The sequence below is a fragment of the Pogona vitticeps genome, chromosome 1, assembly GCF_051106095.1.
Source record: "Pogona vitticeps strain Pit_001003342236 chromosome 1, PviZW2.1, whole genome shotgun sequence".
NCBI classification, from domain to species: Eukaryota; Metazoa; Chordata; class Lepidosauria; order Squamata; family Agamidae; genus Pogona; species Pogona vitticeps.
This window is the reverse complement of record NC_135783.1, coordinates 230,949,620-230,963,182: the sequence shown is the minus strand read 5'-3', so window position 1 is coordinate 230,963,182 and position 13,563 is coordinate 230,949,620. Positions and strand designations below refer to the sequence as shown.

The 13,563-nt window shown below is 39.8% G+C and overlaps 1 long non-coding RNA gene across 1 annotated transcript; it reads right to left on the bottom strand.

Moving 5' to 3' along the window:
• Positions 1-432: 432 nt before the first annotated feature.
• LOC144587209 (uncharacterized) lies at positions 433-13,359 on the bottom strand. Its single transcript, XR_013542399.1, has 5 exons — positions 13,233-13,359; positions 3,493-3,540; positions 2,528-2,569; positions 1,419-1,466; positions 433-491 (listed from the first exon to the last, which is right to left on the bottom strand). It is a non-coding gene; the product is annotated as an uncharacterized LOC144587209 (long non-coding RNA).
• Positions 13,360-13,563: the final 204 nt, after the last annotated feature.

Genomic DNA, 13,563 nt, shown 5'->3' with positions numbered 1-13,563 from the left:
TGCATCAGGGGCTGGACTCTATGATCCACTGGGTCCCTTCCAGCTCTGCAGTTCTCACACTGTTAAATGTAACTTCTTTCGCAGAGGACAAGACACTGATTTTCTAGCTGTTCTGATTTGTGACGAGTCGAGATCCATTCTATGGAAAGTTTTTGCTTAACCTTTCAGAAAGAAACTCTGCTTTGCTGACCTTCTGAACCCCGTGGTATGCAAAATTTGGTTTCTCACACTCCTGGTTCTGACTGTTTGCCGCACAACAAAGAATCATCTGTATGTTGCCATTCTACTTTATTTGATGGAGAACCATCCATCTTTCAGGACTACAGTGCTTCTTACTCCCTAACAGTTTTTTTCACCTTGTTTTCTAGACAAAATATCAAGCATTGACATCTATCGGTGGCCTACAGAATGAGATCGTCCAGCACCTGATACTTAAAGAGATTGCTCAACTGTGGTGGTAGTGGTAGGAGGAATTGTCGTAGTGCTTCCTGCTGCGTTAAAATAAAAATGAAGAACTTTACTCAGTTCACAAGAGATGGTGGGCATGACCAAATTGAAAATAAATGAAATTGAGCCTAATCTTTCTACGTAGGTTCATAAGTATAAACTAAAGTGTGAGATGAGGTCATTGTGTCCATTGTCTCAAATTTACTCTTATTACCAAGGTTTACATTTGTTTCAGAATTTAAAGGCTCTCTTACTCTACCAAGGATGGGAAGAAATCATTGCTTTACTTCCAGGGGACTAAGTTCAAAGACAGGTATTCAAATTTTAGGCATTTCTCTTTCTTGGGCATGAAAATGATGCTAGGGAATGTCAGCTTCCCTATATCTTTGATCTTATATCATTTTTTTCTTCCAATGTAGCCTAGGCATGAAAACCAAAAGATAAAATGAAGGAGAATGTGTACCTTGAACCTAACGGCCACCTGCGGAGTTCCGAGATGGCAGCAAAAGTGGGAACTGCAGAGGAAGTCTCTTGAGGAGCAGATGGTTCAGAAAGCCTTTGGTTTGGAAACAAGCAGGCCAGTCTTATCACACAAGTGGGAGACGCAGGTTTTCTAGGGGTTCTGCTCTATCAGAAGTCCAGATCCAGTCTACTGAATGTTCATTACGTCTTTCATCATCTTACAAAACTACAGCCTGCTTTGCTGGCGTTTTGCAGCACGTGGCCTTGATAATCCGGTTTGTTATGCAGCAGATGCTAACGGTTTTCCCTACAGTAGCCCTTCAAAAGAATGTGTATGTTGCCCTTCTAGCGTATTCAATGCAGAACCATCCATCTTTCAGGACTACAGTACTTCTTCCTCTCTAATTTTTTTAAAAACATGTTTTCTAGACATAATATCAAGCATTGACAATTGTTGGTGGCCTACAGCATTAGATCGTCCAGCACCTGATACTTAAGAGATTGCTCACCTGTGGTGGTAGTGGTAGGAGTAGTTGTCGAAATTGTAGTGCTTTCTGCTGTATTAAATAAAAATGAAGAAGTTACTTAGTTCAAAAGAGATGGTGGGCATGGCCAAACCGAAAAGAAATGTAATTCCGCCTAGTCTCTCCGCGTAGTTTCATAAGGATGAATTAAAGTGTGAGAAGAGGTAATTGTATCAATTGTATCAAAGCTCCAGTGGGAAACAAGTTATCCATATGTGTCTGGGTTTAAATGCTGTATGCCTCTTCCGAGGAGGTGAATAAGCCATTGGCTCACTCATGGGGGAGTCAGCTTTTCTGTGGACCTAAATATCTGAACCATTCCATTTCCCCATTCCAACCAACATCAACTTCTCAATTCTTACACACTGATCTCATTTCTTTGCCCCGTTCTTGCATAGCCATGAAAAAATATGTTCAAAATTAATGAATCTTTGGAACTTGAAATTCCCTGGCATAGCTCCTTCACCTTATGCATTTCAATCCTCTCTATCTGATCATCTTCCATTTTTGTAAACATTTATCTAAACACATCTATCTGAGAGTGTCCTTATGGCATCAAAACAGGGAAATACGGAGGATAGCTCAACGGTTTAGGCGGCTGACTACAGAGCCTGAGGCTGAGAGGTTGATTCCCTTCTGTGCCTCTGCATCAGGGGCTGGACTCTATGATCCACTGGGTCCCTTCCAGCTCTGCAGTTCTCACACTGTTAAATGTAACTTCTTTCGCAGAGGACAAGACACTGATTTTCTAGCGGTTCTGAATTGTGACGAGTCGAGATCCATTCTATCGAAAGTTTGTGCTTAACCTTTGAGAAAGAAACTCTGCTTTGCTGACCTTCTGAACCCCGTGGCATGCAAAATTTGGTTTCTCACACTCCTGGTTCTGACTGTTTGCCGCACAACAAAGAATCATCTGTATGTTTGCATTCTAGGTTATTTGATGGAGAACCATCCATCTTTCAGGACTACAGTGCTTCTTCATCCCTAACAGTTTTTTTCACCTTGTTCTCTAGACAAAATATCAAGCATTGACATCTATCGGTGGCCTACAACATTAGGTCGTCCAGCACCCGATACTTAAAGAGATTGCTCACCTGTGGTGGTAGTGGTAGGAGGAATTGTCGTAGTGCTTCCTGCTGCATTAAAAAAAATGAAGAACTTACTCAGTTCACAAGAGATGGTGGGCATGACCAAATTGAAAATAAATGAAATTGAGCCTAAGCTTTCTACGTAGGTTCATAAGTATAAACTAAAGTGTGAGATGAGGTCATTGTGTCCATTGTCTCAAATTTACTCTTATTACCAAGGTTTACATTTGTTTCAGAATTTAAAGGCTCTCTTACTCTTCCAAGGATGGTAAGAAATCATTGCTTTACTTCCAGGGGACTAAGTTCAAAGACAGGTATTCAAATTTTAGGCATTTCTCTTTCTTGGGCATGAAAATGATGCTAGGGAATGTCAGCTTCCCTATATCTTTGATCTTATATCATTTTTTTCTTCCAATGTAGCCTAGGCATGAAAACCAAAAGATAAAATGAAGGAGAATGTGTACCTTGAACCTAACGGCCACCTGCGGAGTTCCGAGATGGCAGCAAAAGTGGGAACTGCAGAGGAAGTCTCTTGAGGAGCAGATGGTTCAGAAAGCCTTTGGTTTGGAAACAAGCAGGCCAGTCTTATCACACAAGTGGGAGACGCAGGTTTTCTAGGGGTTCTGCTCTATCAGAAGTCCAGATCCAGTCTACTGAATGTTCATTACGTCTTTCATCATCTTACAAAACTACAGCCTGCTTTGCTGGCGTTTTGCACCACGTGGCCTTGATAATCCGGTTTGTTACGCAGCAGATGCTAACGGTTTTCCCTACAGTAGCCCTTCAAAAGAATGTGTATGTTGCCCTTTTAGCGTATTCGATGCAGAACCATCCATCTTTCAGGACTACAGTACTTATTACTCCCTAATATTTTTAAAACTTGTTTTCTAGACAAAATATCAAGCATTGACATCTGTTGGTGGCCTACAGCATTAGATCGTCCAGCACCTGATACTTAAGAGATTGCTCACCTGTGGTGGTAGTGGTAGGAGTAGTTGTCGAAATTGTCGTGCTTTCTGCTGTATTATAAAAAAAATGAAGAAGTTACTTAGTTCAAAAGAGATGGTGGGCATGACCAAACCGACAAGAAATGTAATTCCGCCTAGGCTTTCCGCGTAGTTTCATAAGGATGAATTAAAGTGTGAGAAGAGGTAATTGTATCAATTGTATCAAAGTTCCAGTGGGAAACAAGTTATCCATATGTGTCTGGGTTTAAATGCTGTATGCCTCTTCCAAGGAGGGGAATAAACCATTGGCTCACTCATGGGGGAGTCAGCTTTTCTGTGGACCTAAATATCTGAACCATTCCATTTCCCCATTCCAACCAACATCAACTTCTCAATTCTTACACACTGATCTCATTTCTTTGCCCCGTTCTTGCATAACCATGAAAAAATATGTTCAAAATTAATGAATCTTTGGAACTTGAAATTCCCTGGCATAGCTCCTTCACCTTATGCATTTCAATCCTCTCTTCCATTTTTGTAAACATTTATCTAAACACATCTATCTGAGAGTGTCCTTATGGCATCAAAACAGGGAAATACGGAGGATAGCTCAACGGTTTAGGCGGCTGACTGCAGAGCCTGAGGCTGAGAGGTTGATTCCCTTCTGTGCCTCTGCATCAGGGGCTGGAATCTATGATCCACTGGGTCCCTTCCAGCTCTGCAGTTCTCAGACTGTTAAACGTACAGTGGGGTCTTAAGAACGGCTCGAGTTAAGAACATTTTGACTTAAGAACCGCTCTCATAGGAAAATATTGACTTGACTTACATACTTAGATTTGAGTTAAGAACTGAAAAAACCCACGTGGGAGGCAGGGAAAGTGCAAAATGTGAACTTTCAGTTAACTGTTGGCCAGTGAAAAGGGTGCCTGTCTGCTTCCTCACTCCTCCCAGCGTTTAGAGAGTGGATTGGGAGATAGTCTTCATACTGCCTGGTACTGTACTGCCTGGACTGTCTTTTCCGTGCCTTCCCTGAACCTTTCTTGACGTAAGAAAAAAAGAAACAAAATATCCCCCTCTAGTGGTCGAAGGCGGAATAACAGCTTCCGTTTAGTTTCTATGGACGGAAAAGAGCATATACGGATCAAATGGTTCTCAATGCATTCCTATGGGAAATGCAGATTTGACCTGAGAACTTTTTGACTTGAGAACTGCCTTCCAATACGGATTAAGGTCTCAAGTCATGACCCCACTGTAACTTCTTTCGCAGAGGACAAGGCACTGATTTTCTAGCGATTCTGATTTGTGACGAGTCGAGATCCATTCTATTGAAAGTTTTTGCTTAACCTTTTAGAAAGAAACTCTGCTTTGCTGACCTTCTGAACCCCGTGGCATGCAAAATTTGGTTTCTTACACTCCTGGTTCTGACTGTTTGCCGCACAACAAAGAATCATCTGTATGTTGCCATTCTAGGTTATTTGATGGAGAACCATCCATCTTTCAGGACTACAGTGCTTCTTACTCCCTAATTGTTTTTTTCACCTTGTTTTCTAGACAAAATATCAAGCATTGACATCTATTGGTGGCCTACAGCACTGGTTCTTAACCTTTGTTCCTCAGATGTTTTTGGACTGCAACTCCCAGAAGCCTTCACCACCAGCTGTGCTGGCTGAGGTTTCTGGGAGTTGCAGTTCAAAAACACCTGAGGAACAACGGTTAAGAACCACTGGCCTACAGCATTAGATCATCCATCACCTGATACTTAAGTGATTGCTCACCTGTGGTGGTTGTGGTAGGAGTTGTTGTTGTAGTGTTTCCTGCTGCTTTATAATAAAATTGAAGAAATTACATAAATCCATAAGAGTAGGTGGGCATGACCAAACCAAAAAGAAATGAAATGTATCCTAGCCTTTCCACGTTGGCATCAGGAGCTGCATGGATGAGCATAGGACAGTCTTTCTCTTCAAAACTAATTAGAATATTTTACAAAGTCTAATGCATGGTGATCAGACCATTTCTTCAGAGCAGTATATCATGACTGCACTTTTCATTAGGATGAGTCTGTTGGGATCTGTCACAAGTGACATTTTCCTCTGATGGGGTAAATTAAAGGTTGAGAGCAAGTGACTGGATAGATATTCAACATGTTACACATTTTTCTTTCCTGGGTATATAAACAAAGCCACCGAACATTAGCTTCTCTATTTGTACAAGCTTAATTCATGTATTTGTCCCTATGTTGCATTTCCATGAAATTCAAAATTTAAAATATCTGCCTTCCCCAGGCTACAATACTTATTCATTTCTTAATTACTTTCTGCAACTTTTTTAAACAGGAATTTTCTAACTTTCTTGTCCATCAGCCCCAAAGGAACCACCATATCGCAAAGAGCATGTGGTTTTTAATAATATCTCTTACCTGTGTTTGTAATTTTATTAGAAAGCATTATCGTGTTTCTGACTGTGTTAAAATAAAAATGAAGAACTTATATATTTTCCATAATACAGTATAAGATTGCATATAGGCAATAGACCAATACAAACAGCGATGATATTCAGCCTCGCCTTTCCTATACCTGCCTCAGGATCTCCATGATTGAGCACTGAGTAATCATTCTCAGGCTAACCATCTCAGAATGTGGTGTTGGGTGAGTCCTGTTCCACACCCGGAGTATTGTTCTGTGGTTTCCCTCAAGGTTCAGTCCTGTCTCCCATGTTATTCAACATCTACATGAAATGGCGGGCATTACTTGTCTATAGGTTTGAGGCTGAAAGCCATCAGTACTTTCTCTTTCTCTCTCTCCTTTCTATCTGATATCAAGGAAGCTGTTCTAGTGCCTGCCGTCAGTAATGTCTTGGATGAACTGAAACTTAATCCAGAGAAGACAGAGGTGCTCCTGGTCAGTCACAAAGGCAGATTAGGAGATAGGGATTCAGCCTGTTCTGAACTCCCTCTGAAAAACCAGGTTCTCTGCTTGAATGCAGACATTTCACCTGGGGCAAGAGTTTCTTTGCACAATTAAAGCTGGTGCACCAGCTGCATTTATTCCTTCAGATTTCTGATCTGGCCAGAGTTATGCATGCCTCAGTTACATCCTTGTTTGGATTATTACAACACAATCTATGTGGGACTGCCTTTCAAGAGTGTTTGGAAACTGCAGCTCATCCAAAATGCTGCAGCCACACTGCTGACTGGTGTTGTTTCGAGGGAGCATGTAACTTCTTTATTACAAGAGCTTCACTGGCTGCCAGTCTGTTTCCAGGCTGAATTCAAAGTGCTGATTATTACCTATAAAGCCCTAGACAACTTAAGACCAGGTTGTTTGAAGGATTGTTCAAGCTGAGCCTTCTGAGCTTTTAACCCATATGAGCCTTCTCAGCTTTTAAGATCGTCTGGGGAGGCACTTCTCTTGGTTCCACCACCTTCCCAAGCTTGTTTGGGGGGGGACATGAGAGAGGGTCTTCTCTGTGGCTGCTCCCAGGCTTTGGAATGCACTGGCCCAAGAAGCCAAGTGGGCCTTCTTCCTGTTGTCCATTCTCAGGCAAACACCTTTGTTTTCAGACAGGCCTTTAAGCAATAAGTGTACATGTGTCTGTGGGGGTTTCCTCAAGAATACTATATTTATTAAATTTAGAGATTTTTAAAATGGTTTTTTTAATTATTTTAAATCTTGGTTTTAATACTGATTAAGGCTTCAATTTTTTTAAAAATAAAATTCTCTGCTTTCGCTCATCCCTTTTAAAAGGGTGTTTAAATAGCACCCTACACGCTGAAAGGATTTGTCCCTGTGGGAAAGAAATTATTGAGACCTTGGTGCACATCATTTTAGAATGTAGCCTATATAGGATCGAACATATTCGATATCTTGTTTCAGTCATGAGCAAATGTACTGATCTACTGCCCAATGGCTATCTGAAGTTTCTGTTCTCAGGAGAGAATCAAATAATAACACAGTTAGTGGCCAAGTTTTTATTTTCGGCTATGAGAACTCGTAAAATGCCATAGCAAGATTTTATGCTATGCTATGTATTTATTTTATGTATTTTATCGTTGTATAATCGGATCTATAACCACGTAATAAAACATTATTTTAATTTACTTTACAATACAATTGATATGGTATTTTAAAACTGTTGATCATTGTAATTCTAATTGTTGTGAGCCACCTTGGGTCCCCTATGAGGAGAAACACAGCATATAAAAATGTAAATAATGAAATAATATTTGTTTTACTATTTATATTTGATAAGTCTCAGTATCTCCCCTCCTTTAAAAAAAAACTGGATGTGTCCATCTTCTCAAAAAAGCTACAAAGCAATTGTTGCCAAATAGAAGTTTAGCTGAAACAGAACCACAGTCTTCTGCTTAGATTTGAATTAATTTTTGGCTTTCTTTAAAAAGGCCTCTATCTGCAATATGCTTTCAGGACTCCCTCACTAATGAAATACAGTAGGACCCCCATACCCACAGGATCAGTATTCATGATTTCACTTTTCTGCAGTCTGAAAATATTAAAAATATAAAAAAAAAACAGAAACACATATTCTATGTTGTAGTTACCAGAATTGGCCAACAGAGGGAGACAAAGACCATTCTACCTATTATCTGCCGTTTTCAGTATTGACATGGGGAGGCTTGGAATAGATCCCCCATGGATATAGGGGTCTAACTGTATATTGTTGTTTTTGTGTCATCAGAGACTGAGACACTAGAAAGAATGCTACCAAAGTCCCCAAAGTTCTACAAAATTGTCAAAACCCTAAGCTCCTCAGGATAAAAGGTGCTGTGACTTCCGGAAGTACTGATGAACAAAAATACAAATGAAGAATATGGTTTTTGTGACTTTGAATAGGGAAACATGTTAGATAGCCACAATAAATAAATTGTTCAAGATTAAAATATTTTTCCCGAGAAGCAGGAAGTTAAAGCCAAAAGTGCACTTCAGATCCTGGTAACCTCCTAGGAAGGCCTAGGATTACAGTTACAGGTGTATTGTCTTGGTCAGAGTAACATTGAGATAAACGTCATTTGAATGTTGGTATCTACACATAAGGAGGTTGTGGCGTTCACCCTTGTGGCACATTGCCACCTAGAGTGGTCGAAATGACTAGATAGGCGGGGTATAAATAAATAAATAAATAAATAAATAAATAAATAAATAAATAAATAAATAAATTGTCCTTCTGTCACAAAGGCTCACGTCATGTTTTCCTCTCACTGCCATCAGTGGATTACCTCAATCCACAGTATAATTGACATTTGTCTGAAGACTTGTCTTGTGAACAAAAACAGAACTTATTTATTGAAGTGAAGCAGATTGAATAATAACAGAAGTTTCTCAGATAAACATTATGCACAATCAAAATCATCAACAGTTCTCTCAGTACATACTTCTTTTCTCTTGCTATATCATTACCAACTTCTCTACCTAATTTCCTTAACCAGCTTTATCTCTCTCAGTACCTGTTCCCTCTCTCTCTGACTAACCAGCCCTATCTCTAGCTGCATCTCATCCCAATCTCTATCTGACTCCTCCTCCTCCTCCCACCAAACCTCATGTAGCTGCTGACTCCACCTCTCCAGTCCTCTCATAGACTCATGCAAATCAGCTCATGAATATGAACACCATGAGTGACATGGGCAAAAGTCACGGAGACTATCTAGGCAAGATGTCTAGACATCATTCTCTTCCTCTGTTTTCCTGTCCAGACCTGATTCAAACTCATGGCAATCTCTCTAGTGAATGTACTGAAGGCATTTTTGAGGAATTTGTAGCAAAAAATAATTGTTCGTTTTTTTTTATTTGTTTTATAAAAATAGTATGCTGAATCTGAAAACAAAGGTTGCCAAATTTTCTAATGGCTAAAATTTTGCTGCTTTCTTTGCAAAATGATGGCTTCGTTGATGTTTCTGCATTTTTCAGTCAAGACAGTATTTTTCATATTGTTACAAAAGTCATAACTGACAGAGTCCTCAAAAATGTCTGTTAAGAAACGTGGAACAGAACTGTTTCCCAGATAGAGTGGTCTATGTGCGCCACACAGTTTCCAGCTTACAGTTGTACAAGCCAGACATAACCTTGTTCACAGCAATGGGGCTTCTGTTCAAGCAAGGGGTGTCAATGCCCCATGGTGGAAATAGTGGGGAAACACAACAACATGCTTTACAGGACATTGTGCATGCAAGAAAAGCAGAGAAGATTTTGGCCATGGCACTTTAGAAATCGTAAATCTTTTGTTCAGATTAATACTGTTAAGGCACACAGCATCGTTCATGTATATGAATGTTGTCTTAGCAAGAGAAGTGTAAAAATGACACAGTGTCATTCCAGATAAACGGAAATTTACTATTTCACATGGATGCATTAGAGTACATCAGGGAATCTGATCACTAAACATTGTTGAGCTCTAGAGATGAATTTCTTGGTTTGCAAATGTACAATCTCCATGACTACATTTACATTCTATGGAATTTATCATTTGCCAATATTGTTGCAATATTGTTCCTTATTCTTTCTTGCATCTTACAAAAATAATAGCCTTTTTCATAAATGCTTTGGAACACAAGAGAGCTAACTTTATGGAATGTTATCATGTCTAATGATAACATTTCATTTCATTTCATGTCTAATGATAGCATTCCATAATGTTAAAAAGAACCTGCCTTGGGTTAAGGAGAATGGTGGGATAAAATGAATGAATGAATGAATGAATGAATGAATGAATGAATGAATGAATGAATGATAGATAGATAGATAGATAGATAGATAGATAGATAGATAGATAGACAGACAGACAGACAGACAGACAGACAGACAGACAGACAGACAGACAGACTGATTGATTGATTGATTGATTGATTGATTGATTGATTGATTGATTGATTGATTGATTGATTGATTGATTGATTGATTGATTGATTGATTGATTGATTCGTGAAGGCTTTCACGGCCAGGATCTAATGGTTGTTGTGGGTTTTTCGGGCTCTTTGGTTGTGTTCTGAAGGTTGTTCAGACAGCAGTGCTGTCCTCTGAAGATGCTGGCCACAGAGACTGGTGAAACGTTAGGAAGAACAACCTTCAGAACATGGCCAAAGAGCCCGAAAAACCAACCAACCAACCAACCAACCAACCAAATAAATAAATAAATAGATAAATAGATAGATAGATAAATAAATAAATGAATACGCTGCTAGAGTTTTTGATCATTGTGCAGATTACAATTTTGCTAATACTGTAATATGAATAGGCTGTTTTTTTCCCCTGAAAAATACAGGGAGTTTAACTATGCCACCACTGTTTAAGATGGTGCCAAAATGCTGGAAAATTTGGAACTCTACATTCCTCTCTAATTCCTCAAAAATGGCATCAGCAAGTTCATTTCAGATTTAGTCCAACCAAATTTCATCATGCTACCAAAACTAGGTTTAGCACCATGAACCACTTCTGTCTGCAACTGTGAAGACTGGTGTGGTGTGGTTATCTGGAAGTTGAGTCATGGCAACTGGACTTCTTTCATAGGTTGAAACATTTTGCTACTCATTCTTCAGTCTGAGGAGAGTTGGTAGGAGACCCCTGATATATCCTCCATGTTGGTTTCACTTCCCCTTGGTATGAATAAGCTCATTAGATGGACAAAGGACTGGGGGTGAGGAATAACCCCACTTCTGCAGTCCTTCTTCACTCGATATCATGGGTTGTTAATGGTCATTAACAGTGGTCTTTCTGGTGTGTGTGGTCCTAATCTTTCTGGGGATGGATGAAAGGGCAGTGTGATAAATAGGAGGCACATTGTACCTAAGGCCTCACCCCAGTTGAGTGAGGGATTTTCTATATGCACATGTATGGCCTCCCTGACCCCTCTCTCAAACCCCTCCCTGACACCTCTCTCAAATCTTCTCAGTCCAAAATGAGTACATCTTGGTCATCAAATGAGTGTCCTTTATCCTTCAAATGATTGTGGTCCTGAGCCATTGCCCCTCCTGTGCTGGGCCATTCTCCTGTTTAGTGGCTGTTTAGTGGCTGTAGAGCTCCAAACACTCCTCTTTCCATTGGACCACATATACTATATTGCTCCTGTTGTGTTTTGGTGTTCAGTCTTTTGGGTGGACGAGTCTCTGCCTTAGTGTGTTTGTTGGTTTGACATGCATGGGTATGTGGTATTTACCAAAAATCCTTCTGAACTTTTCAGACACACCTGCCATGTAAGGAATGACCATAAACATAGATAGCCCCACACTTAATAGTTTTCTATGAGAAGAAAGATTCGAAGTATGTAAACACATGTAGTGCCAAAGTTTTAATTTTCCAGAATTAGTCCAGAACCCCATATTTCTGGCATGGCACTCATTCTTCCAAGGTTTGTTAGGTCTAATACTCGACAATCTTCTGCCTGAGCTGAAGGAGAATATGGTACCGACCTGTCTCTTTACAAACAAACGAACAAAAAAGCTTGTCTGCCAGTTGACTCATAGATCAACACTAGCAGGGCTAAATGCCTGCCTTGCACCTGAACAGCTAGTTTAGGGGATGCACAGGTTGCCCCCCCCCCAGATCCTTCCTCCAGCAACTACTGCCTGAGGTGTTCAGTCTGCCCAGCAGTAGGGTCAACAGGCTCCTGAAATAGGAAATATATAATCGCTTGGCCCCACCCAGATTAAAATTAGCTCTCTTGTAACCAGAGGTTGGAGGAAATGCACGGAAACATTTTCAGTAATTCTCTTTATTTCTCTGTTCCACAAAGCATTATCTCTCTAACAACATGCAAACTGCAACCCAAAAATTGAAGCTCATGAAAATGCATATCAAGTTTATTTAGGTCCAAAAAAAATCACATTCCGAATTGGAATGGGAGGTGGGAAGTTGCCACCTGGACACACAAACTATGTAAGTTCTCTAGACTGCATGGGAGAAAAGAGGCTGGAGGATTCACCGCCTGGATCAGATGTCCCCCTTTAAAAGCAGATTGTAAAACCACTTGCATAACTAAAAGCTGAATTCAATATATTTGTATAGTTTTGAAATAACGTAAGCATCCACCTTATATGGTGAACACTGGACATGTATTTATTTTATTCTCAAATTTTAAAAAACACAACTAGCCGCCTAGAGTGGTCTTAATCGACTAGATAGGCGGGATATAAATAGAATAAATAAAATAAATAAACTATTTAGACATGGTTTCTGGCCCACTGAACCCCCAAAATGATCTACTGTTTGAAACAAGACATATGCTGAATTCACTGTTGATAAAAGGAGAAACCAAACATTTTTGAAAGAGGGCAAAACAACATTAGAACCTCTCCATAAGTGAGAAGACAGTGTAACTTGTAAAGCTGTCTAAAACCCAGTAGAGATTGAGCCAATCTGACCTCCCTCATGAATTCTGTCACAGGGTGTATGAGTAGAAAAGATCCTATCTTATGTTCCCATGGAATTTCTGCTGTGGGATGAAGGAGTGGAGGTTTGCCACAGCCAAATTTACTATCTCTGAGATTGTTTCGTTATCTTTTATGGACACCTAAAGGACAAAATTTGGCCTAATGCTGCATAAGCAAGAACACCACAGCGTCCATTTACCCAAACAGAGAGTATGGTTCATTGCAAAGCACACAATTGCCCTCCATAGAACAGTACAGGAACCAACTAAAGACAAGAAAAGCGGACAAATATAGTTCTACTAGAGCAGGAAAGAAACCCAGAAATACAAAGGCTTTCTCCTAAATAACAGATATTTCATGAGTTTTCAGAGACAAGGATGTCACTTACCTTGCACGACAGGACAGGCTAGCCACAGAACAGTGAGAAAAACACAGCCTTTCATTGTTGCGACTGCTCTCTGCTAATCCAACAAGGAAATGTTTCCTCTCCACTGTTAAGTGTCTTTTAGATCATTACTATCAGTGCAGAGTTCAACTTTTAATTGACGTCAGAATTGCAAATGAATTCTCTTCATTCATTTATGGCCAAACTTTGACACCCGAGTATTGATACATTTCTTGATATTAGTGTCCAAAGTATTTAACTCCAGCATAAGATTTCATAGGCCGGGAAGTTTTCTTTCTTTTTTTAATTGATGAAACAAAGCTGTACTATTTTT